The sequence below is a fragment of the Halichoerus grypus genome, chromosome 3 (genome assembly GCF_964656455.1).
Source record: "Halichoerus grypus chromosome 3, mHalGry1.hap1.1, whole genome shotgun sequence".
NCBI classification, from domain to species: Eukaryota; Metazoa; Chordata; class Mammalia; order Carnivora; family Phocidae; genus Halichoerus; species Halichoerus grypus.
The window spans coordinates 142246431-142261631 of record NC_135714.1 but is presented as its reverse complement, the minus strand read 5'-3'; the positions used below and the strand labels follow the sequence as shown (position 1 = coordinate 142261631).

Genomic DNA, 15201 nt, shown 5'->3' with positions numbered 1-15201 from the left:
GGCTCCTTCAGACTGTCATTCCTGCATTCTTTTACTGCCCACGGACCAGTAAAGGTTGGCTCCATCCGGGCTTCCTCAGGGTATCCTGCTCTGTCAGAATGTCAAGGCCAGCAGGGTTCCAGTATTACTTACCCTTTATAGGCTATTGTTCCCACCAACTATATTGTTGTACGTTGTCATCTAAAGGGCGTATAAGATTTATGGCTAATTCAATGGTCCTGAGCCACAGTAGCAAGAACCTTTCAAGAGACAATCATATCCTTTTAAGGAAATTACAGAGCTGGCCATAATTTGCTGCCTCCAAAATCTACCAGACCAGATTACAAGTCCTATGCAAACTAAAACCAAAGTGACACTGCTTAGCATTTGGGATTGAGATAAACAAAAGGGATACACATGGCTTAGAATCCCAGAAGTCAGAGAAATGTCTTCGTTCTTTAAAACAGAAACATAACAAAGTTTTCAGAAGGTAATCATATGGTTACTCTCATTGGGGAGCCTAAAGCAGGGAAGGACAACTTTTCAGTTGCAATTTTTTATATCGTATGAGAACAGGGAGAGTTGTCATCATTCGGCAAAGTGGGTGTTTTAACAGTGAGCCTCTGAGTGCAGATGCTTCAGTCCATATGAATGTGTTGACGGGGGCAAGGCCAAGGGAACCCTTAAGGTAAGAGTGCCCCCTGCCTTGGAGTCCCCTACTCCAGGAACATGCAGTGAAGAACAAAATGACAGGACAGGATGCTCTGAAGAGCAAGTACGCACCTCAGCACCACAATCTCCATCTCTCAAGCACCTAAGGGTCCATTTTATGAGAAGGAACAACAGTTGGTCCCTGTCCCATAAAATGTCAAAGTATATGCCTAGAAAGGTAAAGTGCCAGTAGAACTAAAAGGAGCCCCTCAGGTTTCTGATATCTGCTATAAAATATATTTTTAATCAGTTGAATTTTATTTCTGCTTTGGCTAAATTACAACATGCTTTAGGATGTTGATGAGCTCTACTTTACACTGAGTAGATGTTTGGACTATAATCAAACTCCTTAAGTGAGTTTTTAAGATCCTTCGTAATTGGACTCCCTCGAACAGCTTTCATTTTTTCCCTACTCCTCCCCTTGACCCTGAGCTCCAGCAAATCTGAAGACTTACAGGTTTGGAGGCACTATGCTGGGTGTTAGGTTACAGGCATTCCTGTCGTCAAGGAAATCAACAAGAACTACAGTAAGTACGATAAGAGCTACATATATACAAACACGGGACACTTGACCCAGTTTGGGGGTGACACAGAAGGCTTTCTAGGAAAAATGTCCAGAGCAACATCTGAAAGGTAATTAGGGTTAGGCAACTTAGGTTGTATGCACAAGTTTTCCTTACAGAGGGAACAACTTGCGCAAATGCTAGGACGTCAGAAATTCCTTGAAAATATGACAAATATTCTCTAGCTTATCTCCAGCTTCAATTTGTCAATGGTATCTAAGTGCCAGTTACCGTGAGTGAATTTGAGATGAGCTCTCAACATGAGTTTCCCCCCCAGGTTCTCCTAAACTTCACAAGTTTCCTGTGCTCAGGCCAATTATAGGAACCAAGAAACAAGCCTACACAAATTAAGAGTGGGATGATATACGTATCATTTTGTGAATTGCTATCCCTAAGTACAGTATTCTTCCCTAAACTATAATGCCTGGCCCCATGTGGCTCTGTTAATTGTTTTATTTCACTCACTGTTCAAATTGTTCTCACTCTTCAATAGACTGAAGGCCTGTGGTCTCCGTGAAAGACGTCCTAAAAGCAAACTTGGCTTTGAGCAGCTGTGTCTCTTCTGTAATCTTTTATATTTCATACAATTCAGGTTCATTGGTCTCCCTGACAATATCCTCATTTGAAAACACAAAAGCAAAGCAGGAACAATGCTATCAACCATGCGTGTTAAAAGCATGACATCTCCCCACCTCCATTTTGGCCTGACCCCTCTCATTTATCAGCCCTTGGCCTCATTCCCAAGTTCTTCCAGTCATCCCCTAAGCTACTAGAAAAATATGTTGGATGAGAACTTGGCAAAATATGGCCCTTCTTTGGCTAAATATACATGTGTAATACACATATGTGTTCAGAAAAGAAGTAGGCAGAACTAATTTCATACACACCACAGTGGCACCACGTCTGTTCTCCATAAATGTCAATTAAGAGGGAGAATGAGCTTGGAGTTGGCCCAGAGACTAGAAACTCTTGTGTGTTCAATTCCTGGCACTTTCTTTTGACTGACAATGTGATGCTTCACAAATATTTTACCCTTTTGGCACTCAACTTTACTTCTCCGTAATGTCTACTGGTCACCGTGTGTACTTTCTAATTTCTGTGTATAGTTTTCACTGATCTTGATAAGTATTCAATTTAGAGGGAGAAGGGAGATCATATGCATGAAAAAAAATAGAGCTCTTTCTGGTTTGCAAAATTACTTGACTAAAGTTAAGACATGAAGTACAAATATTGTCCATGTAAGTCTATTTTTAATGCCAAGTTCTGATGTTAAAATATGCTCACATTTTTACCTATCACTTGTGGCATGTACTTTCTACTCCAAAAGATAAAATATTTTAATTCTAGAAGTTTTCTAGGTAATATCAACATCCTTCAATTTGATTTTTAAAATATATTTCCTTTTCTAAGGCTCACACACAGAAACATAGATCAGTCCATTTTTTTAAACTCCAACAGTAAAGAAATTGTGATTCTAATTATCTTTATGTGCTGCCTGACTTATAAAAAATTAAAATAAAAATTTTAATAGAAATTAAAATGAAAGTCTGTGGCAATGCTTGTCTTCAGAAGAGCTCAAAGAAATTTATAAATACTTCTTCAACCATTTCTGGTGTTCTAATTTAAAATGATGCATCATGCAAGAGTTATAAACAATTTTTTCTTATAAGATTACCTCCCATACAAAGCTTGGTATCAGCTCTTATAAGTCATTTCCTATGATTTCTGAATCATTTGGCGAGTAGTTATACATCTGTGCGTAACTGAGTGACCTAAATTACTTTAACTTCTGATTCATCACGCCCCCATCCTATTTTATATTTAGCTGTATTTGCTCCCCAAATGGGAATGTCAACAAGGAGCAAGGTTGTATCCAAATAGTCTCCCACTTATAGTTTTATTGTTCACTTCCCCAAAGACATGTTTACATCTTTTGTTCTCCTAAGTTTTTCTTATTTTAAGTTCTAAGCCATATGGTTTTCTCAGGCAAATATACAGATCTTAAAGCTGGAAAGAAAATCTCAAGGTTGACTAGTTTCAACTACCTAATAATGCAGGAATATCTTTGTAAAGTCTCTGAAAGGTAATCCAGACACTAAACAGTTCTAGGATGGCGAACCCATAAAATCACACAGAAACCAATTTCTTGTATTCCCAAATTAAGACTACTTGCCTTTTCCAATGTGTGGTGAGAACAACATCCCTGCAGGCCTTTGCATGACTCGCTCCCTAACTACATTCAAGTGTCTACTTCAGTGTCACCTTCTCAGAGAGGCTTGTCATTTCTTCATAATACTTACTGTCACCCAACATTAAACTATAGGTCTACTTGGGTTTTCCTTGATTATCTGATGCAACACAGAAAATAAGCCCCAAGAAAGCAGGGACTGGATTTTACTACCACTGTATCCCCAGCTTCTAGAATAATGCTTGGTATATAGTAGGTGTCAGAAATGGTTGGCGATTGATTGAATATTGAACCTCAGTGGGCATCCCTGTATCTTTCACCACTGATCCTTTTTGGAAGCAAATGAGAGCAAACATTCTTCTACCTAACAGCCAATATTCAGATATTCAAAAACATCTTTTCTTTTTTTTCTTAAAGATTGATTTATTTATTTTAGAGAGAGAGTGGGGGGAGTGGCAGAGAGAGAGAGAGAGAGAATCTCAAACAGACTCCCTGCTAAGCACGAAGCCAGGTGCCAATTCAGTCTCACAACCCTACGATCATGACCTGAGCAAAACCAAGAGTTGGACGCTTAACGACTGAGCCACCTAGGCACCCCAAAAACACTTTTCAAACTCTTTCCTTTCAGAACTATAGTACATGGCAGCAGAAAGCATTTTCAAGAGCATGATTTTAGAATGTAATTTTATCATCTCAAAGCAAACAGCCAGCAAAGTAAATCTGGGGAGCAGGACATGGGATCCAAGATATTAGAAGTAATATAGTGATTTTTGATTAGGAGATGGAATTGGGGAACAGGGAAGAAATCTGGACTATTGCTATTTTCTCTATTTAAGGGGTAGTACAGAAAATGAATTACCAGGTCAATACAACAGCTTTTTGATAGAGTGCTATAAATTCCAACAAGCTGTAGGAATGGCCACAATATTAATTCTTTCTCAACAAAAGTGTTCTATGTTACCTAAGGAATTAACTCATAGTTTCTTTATCTGTAAATTGAGGGAGTAGACAAGATTATCTTCAACCTTCTGACAGCTTTGAAATTATCCTTACAACCAACTTCCTTCTAGTCAATAAATGATACCTGAAAAGAACATAAGTCTTCTGCTGAGATTGGAGATGTGGGGGTGGGGCTGAGGACCTGAGCAACATGAGAGTTTTGGAACAGCCTTTCTCAGAACCGAGCTAGGGAACTTTAAAGAATCATGACCTGAGCTGAAGGCAGTGGTTTAACCAACTGAGCCACCCAGGTGCCCCACAAACCTCATTTTCAACAACCATTTTAACCTCCTCTTCAACAAGTCTTTTATATGAGTTTCTGTGACTAGCAAAATAATTTGGCTTTCAGTCTTATCTGCTCCCCAAAAAGGCAAGCAGCCAGGAGTACAGGAGGGCCAAGAGTGCAGAGTTGGCCCCATAGCCTGTCTTCAACACAAGTACGCTCCGCCTTCTTACCTCCTATAAAACTGTACCCACATTCTTTGTCCTTCAGAAAGTCAGCTAGGGAATATTAAACAACCTTCCACGCTGACCAAATTCTTTTCATTTACCTTGCTAATTTTCTTCTTAGATTACCTCCATCTTCACTTTAGAAAATAGGCCCAGCACTAGGGTCTCAAACTTGTATTATCACAGCATATTTTTTCCATGTTTCTAGTCCTCTTTCCAGATCTCCATTTATCATTACCACTTTCCTTTTTCCAAAACAATGAGTACTTCTCTAATGACCAGGCTGTGGCCCAGTCTTCTTCACCTTTCCTTCCTTACAAATATCCACAGAAGGACCCTGTCACCAAAATATTTACTGATTGCAAGAATTCCTTCCTCATGTCCCCAGTGAGCCTTCTTCCCCTCTGCCAACACTATCTTCCACCAGATAAAGACATTGTTACCTGGAGGAAACCGGTTTCCTGTCTGTAATTTGCTGAGTCACATCTTGCCATTACTCTGCTATAATCATCCAACACTTGTTTTCTATTTGCACCTTATCCTACAAAAAGTGTGTCTCTTCATTCAACTCTTTATGGTTTTCTCAGCCAAAATACAAAGTTCAACTTCTGCATCATGGATGCTTCCTTCAACTTCTCACTGGCCATCAATCAGATCAACTCTTTTCCCACCTACACAGCACCCATTCCTTCACTATTTGCTCTAGGAGCTCTGGGAGCAACATAAGGAAGCATGATCATCCCACACTTCACAGGTAGGAATATTGAGGCCTTGACAAGATAGTTAATTATCTAAGATGGTAGACTAGACAAGCGTGGTGGTGACTCACTGTATTCATGAAAGTAACATTGATGTGTTCAAAACAGAAACTGCTGGATAACATCTTATGAATGTATTTTACCAAGAATTTAGGTGAACACATGACTGATTTTCCACTGGTCTCTTCCCCATCTGAGCACAGACGTTTATATAGGTTTAACTTCATCCCAAAGAGCCCAGGCCAGAGAATGATAAAAAAAACCTGAGGGCACATTCGCCAAACCTCCCTTTCCAGAGCTCAAGCATCCAGCCTGTCCCCAGGTCCTTGTGAATGAGAATATCATCTTCTCTAGGGTTGCTTGAAAGGCACATCTTTCCTATTATTTCATTTTCAACATGAGGAAGTCTTCCTCTTCTTAATCTCCACTTCTCTCTTTCCCATAAAAAAAAAAAAACCTGTAACAAAGTCAGAAATAAAGTATTTCTCTTAGTGATCTCTCAAATAGATGGAGACTATCAGTGTCCTGCTTTACAAAATGCTGAGCCATGCTTATATTGTTCTGCTTTAGGTATTCAACTTCATATTTCCTTAGATAAAGTGATGACTAGCATCCAATAACATTTTGCTTAAGCAAGATTTCATCTTAGACAATCTGACAGTGTCCTACACTATGCATATATAACCTGAAAACTTTCAGAATACATGAAAGAATTTGGATTTCTAGATAAGAATACTTTGTGTTCGTTTTCCATTGCTGCAGAACAAATGATCACAAACTTAGCCACTTAGAAAAAGATGACTTTATTAACTCAGTTTCCTAGGGCCAGGAGTCTAGCACATTTCTGTTGGGTCCTGTGTTTATGGTCTCACAAAGCTGTAAACTGTCAGCCAGAGTAGGACTTTATCTGAGGCCTAGGACCTTTTAGGCTTCTTGGTTGTTGGCAGAATTCAGCTCCCTGTGATTATAGAACTGAGATAATCTCTTTATCCCTGGGGGCTCCTGGGTGGCTCAGTCGTTAAGCATCTGCCTTCAGCTCAGGTCATGATCCCAGGGTCCTGGGATCGAGCCCCGCATCAGGCTCCCTGCTCGGCGGAGAGCCTGCTTCTCCCTCTCCCACTCCCCCTGCTTGTGTTCCCTCTCTCGCTGTGTCTCTCTCTGTCAAATAAATAAATAAAATCTTTAAAAAAATATCTCTTTATTTCTGGCTTCTACCTGAGGCCCATTCTCACCTCCTGGAGTCTACCCATGGTTTACTGCCATGTGGCCTTCCTTATATTGTGGCAGGTTACATCTTCAAGGCCAGTAGGACAGAGCCATTCCTGCTTTGAATCTCTCCCTCCAGACTTCTAAGACAAAGTCTTATATAATATAATGTAATCGTGGAAGTGACTAGCCCATCATATTCACAGGTCCTTCCCACAATCAAGCGGAGAAGATTGTATAGGATATGTTCAACTATTGGGGCAGAGCAGGGAGGATGTGTGTCAGAGCCCCACGTTAGAATTCTGCCTACCAAAATGGTTCAGACAGGAGTTGCCTCCTGAAGAGACATGAGTCATCCATTTTTTCTGAGGTTATCACAGAGGATAATTAATGGAGTTAGTCAAGTCACAGATGTAGCAATTGCTGTTTTCAGTGGGCATTTTCCCAACACTGTGATCCTAGTAGGATGTTCACCTGTCTGTGAGAGGCTAAGGGACTGTTGTTCACAAATCTACCACCAGTCTGGAGTCTACAAGATAAAGAAAATTCAATAACTTATGAATGGGTACTAAGTATTTTAATTTTAAAGCTTTTGAGCATGGGGGATTCTTTGTGCTGATAATTCTAGACAAGCTTTGGGGAAAGAATTCAGAAGATAAACTTTCAAGTAGTCTCGTGCTTTTAAGGCTGTTTCAGGCATGAATTATCAATAGCATGCCATAAACCCTTTCCCATAAAAATTTTAAGCTTAGCCTGAGAAATTACGATGTTTGAAAGAAAGCAAAATAATAATAGTCTTCCTCATTAGTATTCTAAAACTGCAGGCTAGCAAAGCTTACAAATACTCAGTCTATGATAGCATACATGAACAAAAATTAATAAAAATGTGCCAGGACATCATATTTGCAATATTTAACTTCACATTCAGTAAAATGTAACATGGCTCCTGTTTAATTTTTTTTTAGTTATTAGATAAAACTTTCCACAAACCTTACTAGATTAGAAGACTTTTTTTCCCACAGTGCTTCTATTTTGAGCTTTAAACATGTATGGTTTTGATAGTGCCAGCTAAGTCTATTAAGACAGGGAGCTAATGCTGTCTCCCTAAATTGTGAGGTTGTTTACCGTCAATTGTAATCAGCCTTCCCCGGGATATAGACCCAGGGAATTCTCTTTCCGCCAACTGCCAATCTATGCCTACCACAACATGCACAGGAACATGGTAAGAAGAGGCTGATTCAGCACAAATCCACTATGTACTACCACGAAATGACTCAATGCATCTATTCAATAGATCCCAGAGCAATTTCTTCATCTTTGAAAATGAAGGCACCACATTCGTATTTGAACCTCAAATCAGATGCTACAGGTTTCTTTTCATTCGTGTTTTCTAGTTTGCACAACTTGCGTCAATTCAGTTGGAACTAAGAATTCTGGCAGTTTTTCTCCTCCTCTTCTTGGGTTTTGGATGCTCTTTCTGCACCGTGGGATCTTTCACTGTAAAGCATCTCATTCCAGGCAAGTTCTATGGGGACACATGAGCTGGAAATGATGCTGGCTCTAAGAAGAGCCTGACTTGCTGGCATTGTTCTTGGCTCTTCAGGAACTTCTCAACAGTGTCCAGCATGCTCAAGCAGCATCCAATTATACCCAGGCCTCCTGAGGATCTCTGTAGCCTGTCTCACTGCTTATTCGCAGCATTCTGTAATGTCTGTGCCTCTGGATCATGGCAGATCCAAAACATGCCTTTAGATTGCTTTTAGCACGTGTTTGGTACTGTGCAAATCCTCAGTATATGGTTTTTATTTCATACCTATACAAATCACAGGCCTGGATCTTTTTGTCTTTGAGAATGTGCTATCTGTATCTAGGTTTTTGCCATTTTTCTAGTGTGCGTGTGGGAGGTGGGGAACTAAGCGGGGGTGGTTGACAGTTCATGTTCAGAATTGAAGAGGGAGAAATCAGAGGACATAGAAAATAATATAAGCATATTTTCTAGATATAAGAATATTCTGGAAGAATATATAAGAAACTGTCAACAATTGTCACCTTTGGAGAAGACCAGAGAATTGAAGAGACTATTGATTATACACCATCGATTATTGATTATACATTCTATTTGAATGTGTTCTACTCATTCATTTTATAAATGTGCATTTAATTTTTTCAATTAAAAATGAAAATGAGGAGCACATGGGTGGCTCACTTGGTTAAGCACCTGCCTTCAGCTCAGGTCATAATCCCAGGGTCCTGGGATCAAACCCCACTTCAGGCTCCCTACTCTGCAGAGAGTCTGCTTCTCCTTCTCCCTCTGCCCCTCCCCCTGTTTGTGCTATCTCTCTCTCTCAAATAAATGAATAAAATCTCTTTTAAAAAAATGAAAGTAAAAAACAATGAATACTCAAATGAATACTGTGTCAGTTTGATTTAAGAAGAGAATAGAGAAGTTCACTGATGTGAATCGACATCAATTAGAGCTAAAGTGACAAACCACCTCCCCTTTCGCAGAAAGGAGCATTTCTTCTTCATTCAAACAAAACCTTGCCAAGCACTCTTCTGGGTGCCATAAAAATTCACACAAAAGACATCATACCATTTTCATCCCCCAGGAAGCAGAGATGTGTCAGACATACCAACCAAAGAATAGAAGTTAAAGCAGCTGATGGTTAAATGCCAGAAAGTCTCTTCTGGCACGAAATGCACAATAATTAGAATCATACTGTTATGAGTTGAATTGCATCCCCCCTAAAAGAGATATATTGGCATCCTAACCCTTAGTGCCTCAGAATGTGACCTTATTTGGAGATAGGGTCTTTACAGAGTGATTAAGTTAAAATGAGATCATTAGGGTGGGCCCTGTCTGACATGCTGGTGTCCTTATAAAAAGGGGAAATTTGTACACAGAGCCTGGCACATATAAAAAGAAGATAATGTGAAGACACTAGGAAAGCACCATCTCTGAGGCAAGGGGGGGCCAAGGCAGCCAGAAGCTGGGAGAGAAGCCTACTACAGACCCTCCGTCACAGCACTCAGAAGAAACCAACCCTGCCAACCCCTTGATCTCAGTCTTCCAGCTTCCAGAGCTGTGAGACAGCACATTTCTGTTGTGGAAGCCACCCAATTTGTCAAACCTTGTTACAGGAGCCCATCGAAGCTAGTATATACACATTAACTTACTGACTGTTAAAATGAACCCATCCTTCCTACCCAACCACAAATTAGCCTTGAAAAGAGAAAGAATAGAAAGCTATGTAGATTAACCTCAATTGTGCTCATTGTAGCTTCCGTTCTCATCAGTGGTTCTCAACCAGAGGAGACATGCCATCCAGGGGACATTTGCCAACACCTGGCGACATTTGAGGTTGTCACGACAGGGGGGATTGCTGCTGGGATCCGGTGGGTGTAGAGGCCAAGGATGCTGCCAAACACCTTGCGATACACAGCTCAACCCCCAACAACAAAGCTTCATCTGGCCCAAAATGTCAAAATCACTGGTTGATAAATTCTGTTTCTGATGACATTAAACCAAGTTTTCTCTCTACATAACATATTGTATTTGTACAGTATTATATACTATATACATAATATATTGTATTTTCATTCAACAAATAGTTGAATGCCTATTATATTCCATATGCACATAAAAGGACATTTGTGAAAATATATATTCATTCAGTATCATGAACAGCAAGTAAAATGTGGCACATCGTACAAAAAGTGACTCTTCTCCAAATGCCTTGCCTCTTTCTGCTTACCGCCCCCTTATTTATTTAACTGTTAGGCTCATTGTTGTGTTTCAGTTTTGCAATCTAGTTAAAGTAATATATCATCCCCTCCATGTTATAACTTCAAAATCATCTCTAATAAATTAGCACATGTCTCAAGAAAGCAACTGCTCTGAAGCTGGTTTTAGATTCCCTGCTCTTGTAAAGCTTGTGGGAGGTGACTCGGGCTAAGAGAAAAGAAATTAACAGACAGTTGTTGCTATGTTCTGATCTGATGGGACTGAAGCCACATATTCTGTGGTTTCTCTCCTGGTTTTCTGTGCAGTCTCCCCAGTATAGTACTTCTGTCTTCTTATTCCACAAAGGGACTAAAGCCTTTTTTTCCCCATTTAAAATATGTCTAAACCCTTTCATTCAACTGTCAAAAAAGTAAAATACTGATTTTCTTCTTTAAAGAATGTGTAATGTGTTAATAGGGTTTTTTTTTTATTTCCTTTGATGAGTTTGGATTTAAATCCCAAATTGAGATGACTACTGAAAAGATGTCTTGTAGTTTCATATAAATGCCTGATGGTCTTTTATCCACATTAACCATTGTATATTTGAACTTGATGGACAGTTTTTCTCAAAAAGAAAAAAAGAGAAGGTTCTAAATTACCCCAAAGATCAGAATGAAATGCACGGGCAGCTTTACTCCATGCATATTAGCATTTACTCATTTATTCATTTATTCACTATACCTTAGAACAGTTTCCTGCGGTTTTTGACTAGGAGAAATCTGTCTGAACAGTTCATGCTGTTAATGAAAGGGGACTATTTTTTCCACATAAATGTTTTAAAGCCATTGACCTGATTCGCAGTAACTCTAAATGGATGGGTTTAACTATAAAACTTCCCAGGTGAATGGTTTGTCAAAGACAAAAGATGTGTGCATTTAAAAACATAATTGAGGAACAAGCATTGCCTACATTACGCACAACATAGCTGCATATAAACGTAAGATATTACAACCTCATGTCACATTTTTACCTGAATATTTTACTATTGGAAGAATTCTTGTATAAGCCATTTGAAGAGCCTCGAGGGAAATTTGCAAGCCCCAGAAGAAGGTCCACATCTTTTTTTGTTATATATGTTGGTAATGGTTTTGTTGCAACCTTGGAATGCTGTAAATAAAGGAATAGAAGAAACTTAAAACGCCACCTAGAAAAAAGTTTGCATGTGTCTGTTTATTTACTTGTTTGTTTGGTTGCGTGTTTCCTGGGAGCACGAGCTCCGTGAGGTCTTCTGTCAAATACCAGTCTTGCTTCCAAAAAAACAGGGTTTCTTCAGGGGGGCGGAAAAGAAGTAAATCTTCTCACCGGCGGAGTCGTGAGCAAACAGAAGGATGACAGAGATGTGTGGAGTGCGCAGCTTCAAGATGAATGCTGTCAGCATAAATTAAGTGTGGCTCCTAGAAGACAAACAGCAGTAGCACCAGAGAGACAGAGTTATTTGCAGGCTTAGAACTGAAAAGCAGATGAGAAAATAAAAAGACAAAACAGTGTGTAGTGCAAAGCTTGGAGAGGGCAGCCTGTGGGGAAAAGAAATGCTCAGGGATTTTATTGTGGTGCAGGACACGGAGCATGAAGGGACTGTAAGAAAGGGAGCGCTCCAAAGAGAAAACGTCAACCAGAAATAAAAAGTACAGGACAAAGGGATCATGAATGTATGAGGAGTCACAGCAAAGACAGCAAAGCTGTGTTAAAGAACTGAGGTTGAATAGAGATTGAAGGAATCTCAAAAGGCGCCTGAAAGCACCCTCTATCACAGAAAAGGCAGCAACAATAGATAAAGATACACAAGTCACAAAAGCAACTTTGAAATATTGGCATAGCCCATGGGTTTATTCCATTAATAAATAATAGGAGCTAGAGAACGGCTGTAAATTCCCTGATGAGACAGGATTGATGATTTAAAACTACACCAACACCCCTATAGTATGCTTCTAATTCACTCTTCTATTTAAGTGGAACTCTTAATCGACTTGATGATTGCCAAATCATCCCCTTTAATTAAAGTATTGCTTAAAATCCCTATTCAATTTTCCATCTCAAGTAGAAGTCCTTGGGTGGACCTGTCAATGGAAGCAATGTCAGTACATAAGCTCCACTGATTCATTCTGTTTACGCTTTTACCTAATTTTTAGAGATAAAAGGACAGATGGTTAAATAACCAGCACCCCAAAATGGATGGTTACCCGGCAGTACTTTTTTTTTCACTTGATAACCTCCCTTCTGTGGAAGGTAATGAGTTCTCAAGCATTCAGAGATGGAGCTGGCCTGCTTATTCCTGCTTCACTCTGTTCCAGATTTCCCTTATCTTGTCCGCTAGAGTCAATCAAGCATTGCTCGCTAGTAGCTGACAGGCTGTGTATTATTTCTGGCATGACACTGAGAACACCATGGAAAAGTTCCATCTTGGGCTCTGCACAGCCAATGGAAGCATTCTTGGGCAAATACTTTTTACCCCTACGGGACTGGTTTTACAGCAGTAATTTATTCATTCACTCGTCTCACATTTATTGAGTTAAAACCTATAACCTGACAGATACTGAGCAGTTTTCCCTGCCCACCTGGGCTTTGGGGTAAATTCTAAGTGCAGCTCCTCTGAGTTCCTGAAACTAAAGATTAGCATAATCTAACTCCTACTGATATTTAGAGCGGGGAGTAACCACCTCTAAAACGGGAAGTCCAGGAAGGCATCATGGAAGAACTAGAGTTGGAATTGGTTGAAAGTACCTCAAAAGGTAGAGATGTGAAAGAAACTAATACCTGCATATTACATGGAGAATGACCGTAATAATCAGAAGGGCCATGTTTGGAAAGCAAATGTTTAGGTAAGAGCCAGTTAAGGTTGACTTGAAGGCTGGACTCAGTGAAGAAAGCAGAAGAGATTACACTGTCTAAGTGGGTGGGCCCTAACAAAGGAGACCACGCTCTTCCCACTGGACCGTGAGTAGTTAGCAGGAAAGGAAGAGCCAGTGAAGGCTCTGGAGCACAGGAGTGGACATCAATACGATAAAGTTTTAACAGCGTTTTGAATGGACTGGCACACATACAGAGCTTACAAAATTCAACTGGCAGAATATTCTAGCCATTTAGGTATAAATTTTATTGAAAATGAGAAGTGAACAACTAGTTTAAAAGCTGCTGATGGCAAGATCAGTACTCTTGCTATCCATGGCACCTAGCACATTATATAAAGACACAAAATGTTTTTCTAGTAAGCAAAGATTTAGGAAATGAATTAGGAACACCCACAGAACAATGAAAGCCAAAGGGCAATCAATGCCAGATGCCATGGCATGGTAAAGAAGGACCAAGGCTGGAAAATGGCCAATAGATTTTACAACAAGAAGGTAACTGGTAACAATAAAGAGAAAAATAAGTGTTTAATCACTGGGTGGCAGGAAGAGGGGAGGTGGAAAATCTTTACTCCTATTTCAAGAAACTTGAAAGAAAAAGGAAAAAGAAAGACTCTTTGGTAAGAGGTAAATAATGAATTTTTTTTTCTTAAAAGTCTTTGTCTCTCAAAAAGGACACCTGAGAAGGATTTACTTGGTGGGAGAAAACCTAGTGTTCAGGGACAATAAAGGCTCCAGCAAGAGAGTAATTAACTAGATAAAATTAAGTAGATATAATCCAGTAATGAATATTTGTTAAATACTCTTATGAACTGAAAACTATGCTAAGCAATGGAGATATGAAGAAGAAAATAAACAGTTTCTGTCCCCACAGAATTTATAATCACAGGGAGAATCAGATAGGACTAACACACAATTACAATGCAATAATGACTTTAATTAAGGCCTGTACCAATTATAAGTAAGAGAGGAGAAGGAAACAAAGAGTGCCTGGGGGAGTTATAGAAGATGTCATGGATCCACTGTCTCTTTTTTGTGTTAAGTGAACTCTTATAATGCTTTTGCAGAATCACCCCACTCCACCAAGTCCACGTGGTTTGATCAGATTGACCAAGATCTCCAGCTCCAAGATAGATATAGGACCCCGGGCCAGCCAATCAGAATAATACATCCCCCAGTGATTAATCTGGGAATGGGCATGTGACCCAGTCCAGGCCAATCAAAATCCTCCCCAGAATATTGTTTAACTATGAGTAGCAGGAAGAGCCAGTTTCTCTTTTATAAATGACATATGGCAGCACCAAGCAAGCCTTGGCTGCAGGGGTTCTCTCTGCCAGCACAAGAGAAAAGACTGCCTAATAATGAAGACAAACAAAAAATTAATTAATTAATTAATTAATTAATTAAAAAGCCAACAGAAAAAGAAAAAGAAAGGTAATAAAAAGAAAAGACTTCCAATAACATTTTAAGACCCTTAAGACTTTGTGCAGGTAGCATATTTAAGAACAACCATAAAATCTTATTATACTAATTAGGCTGACAGAAGTATTCTAAAGTTGTTATGGATTGAATGTTTGTGTCCCCCCCCCCAAATCCATATGTTGAAGCCTTAACCCTTAATGTAGTGGTGTTTAGAGATGGGGTCTCTGAGAAGTAATTAGGGTTAGTTGAGGTCATGAGGGCAGGACTCTGGTCTGATGGGATTAGTGCTCTTATA

The 15201-nt window shown here is 39.6% G+C and overlaps 1 pseudogene; it reads right to left on the bottom strand.

Annotated features, from left to right (window-relative positions):
• Positions 1-15201, bottom strand: part of LOC118548271 (uncharacterized) — a 99782-nt pseudogene that overhangs the window by 80263 nt on the left and 4318 nt on the right.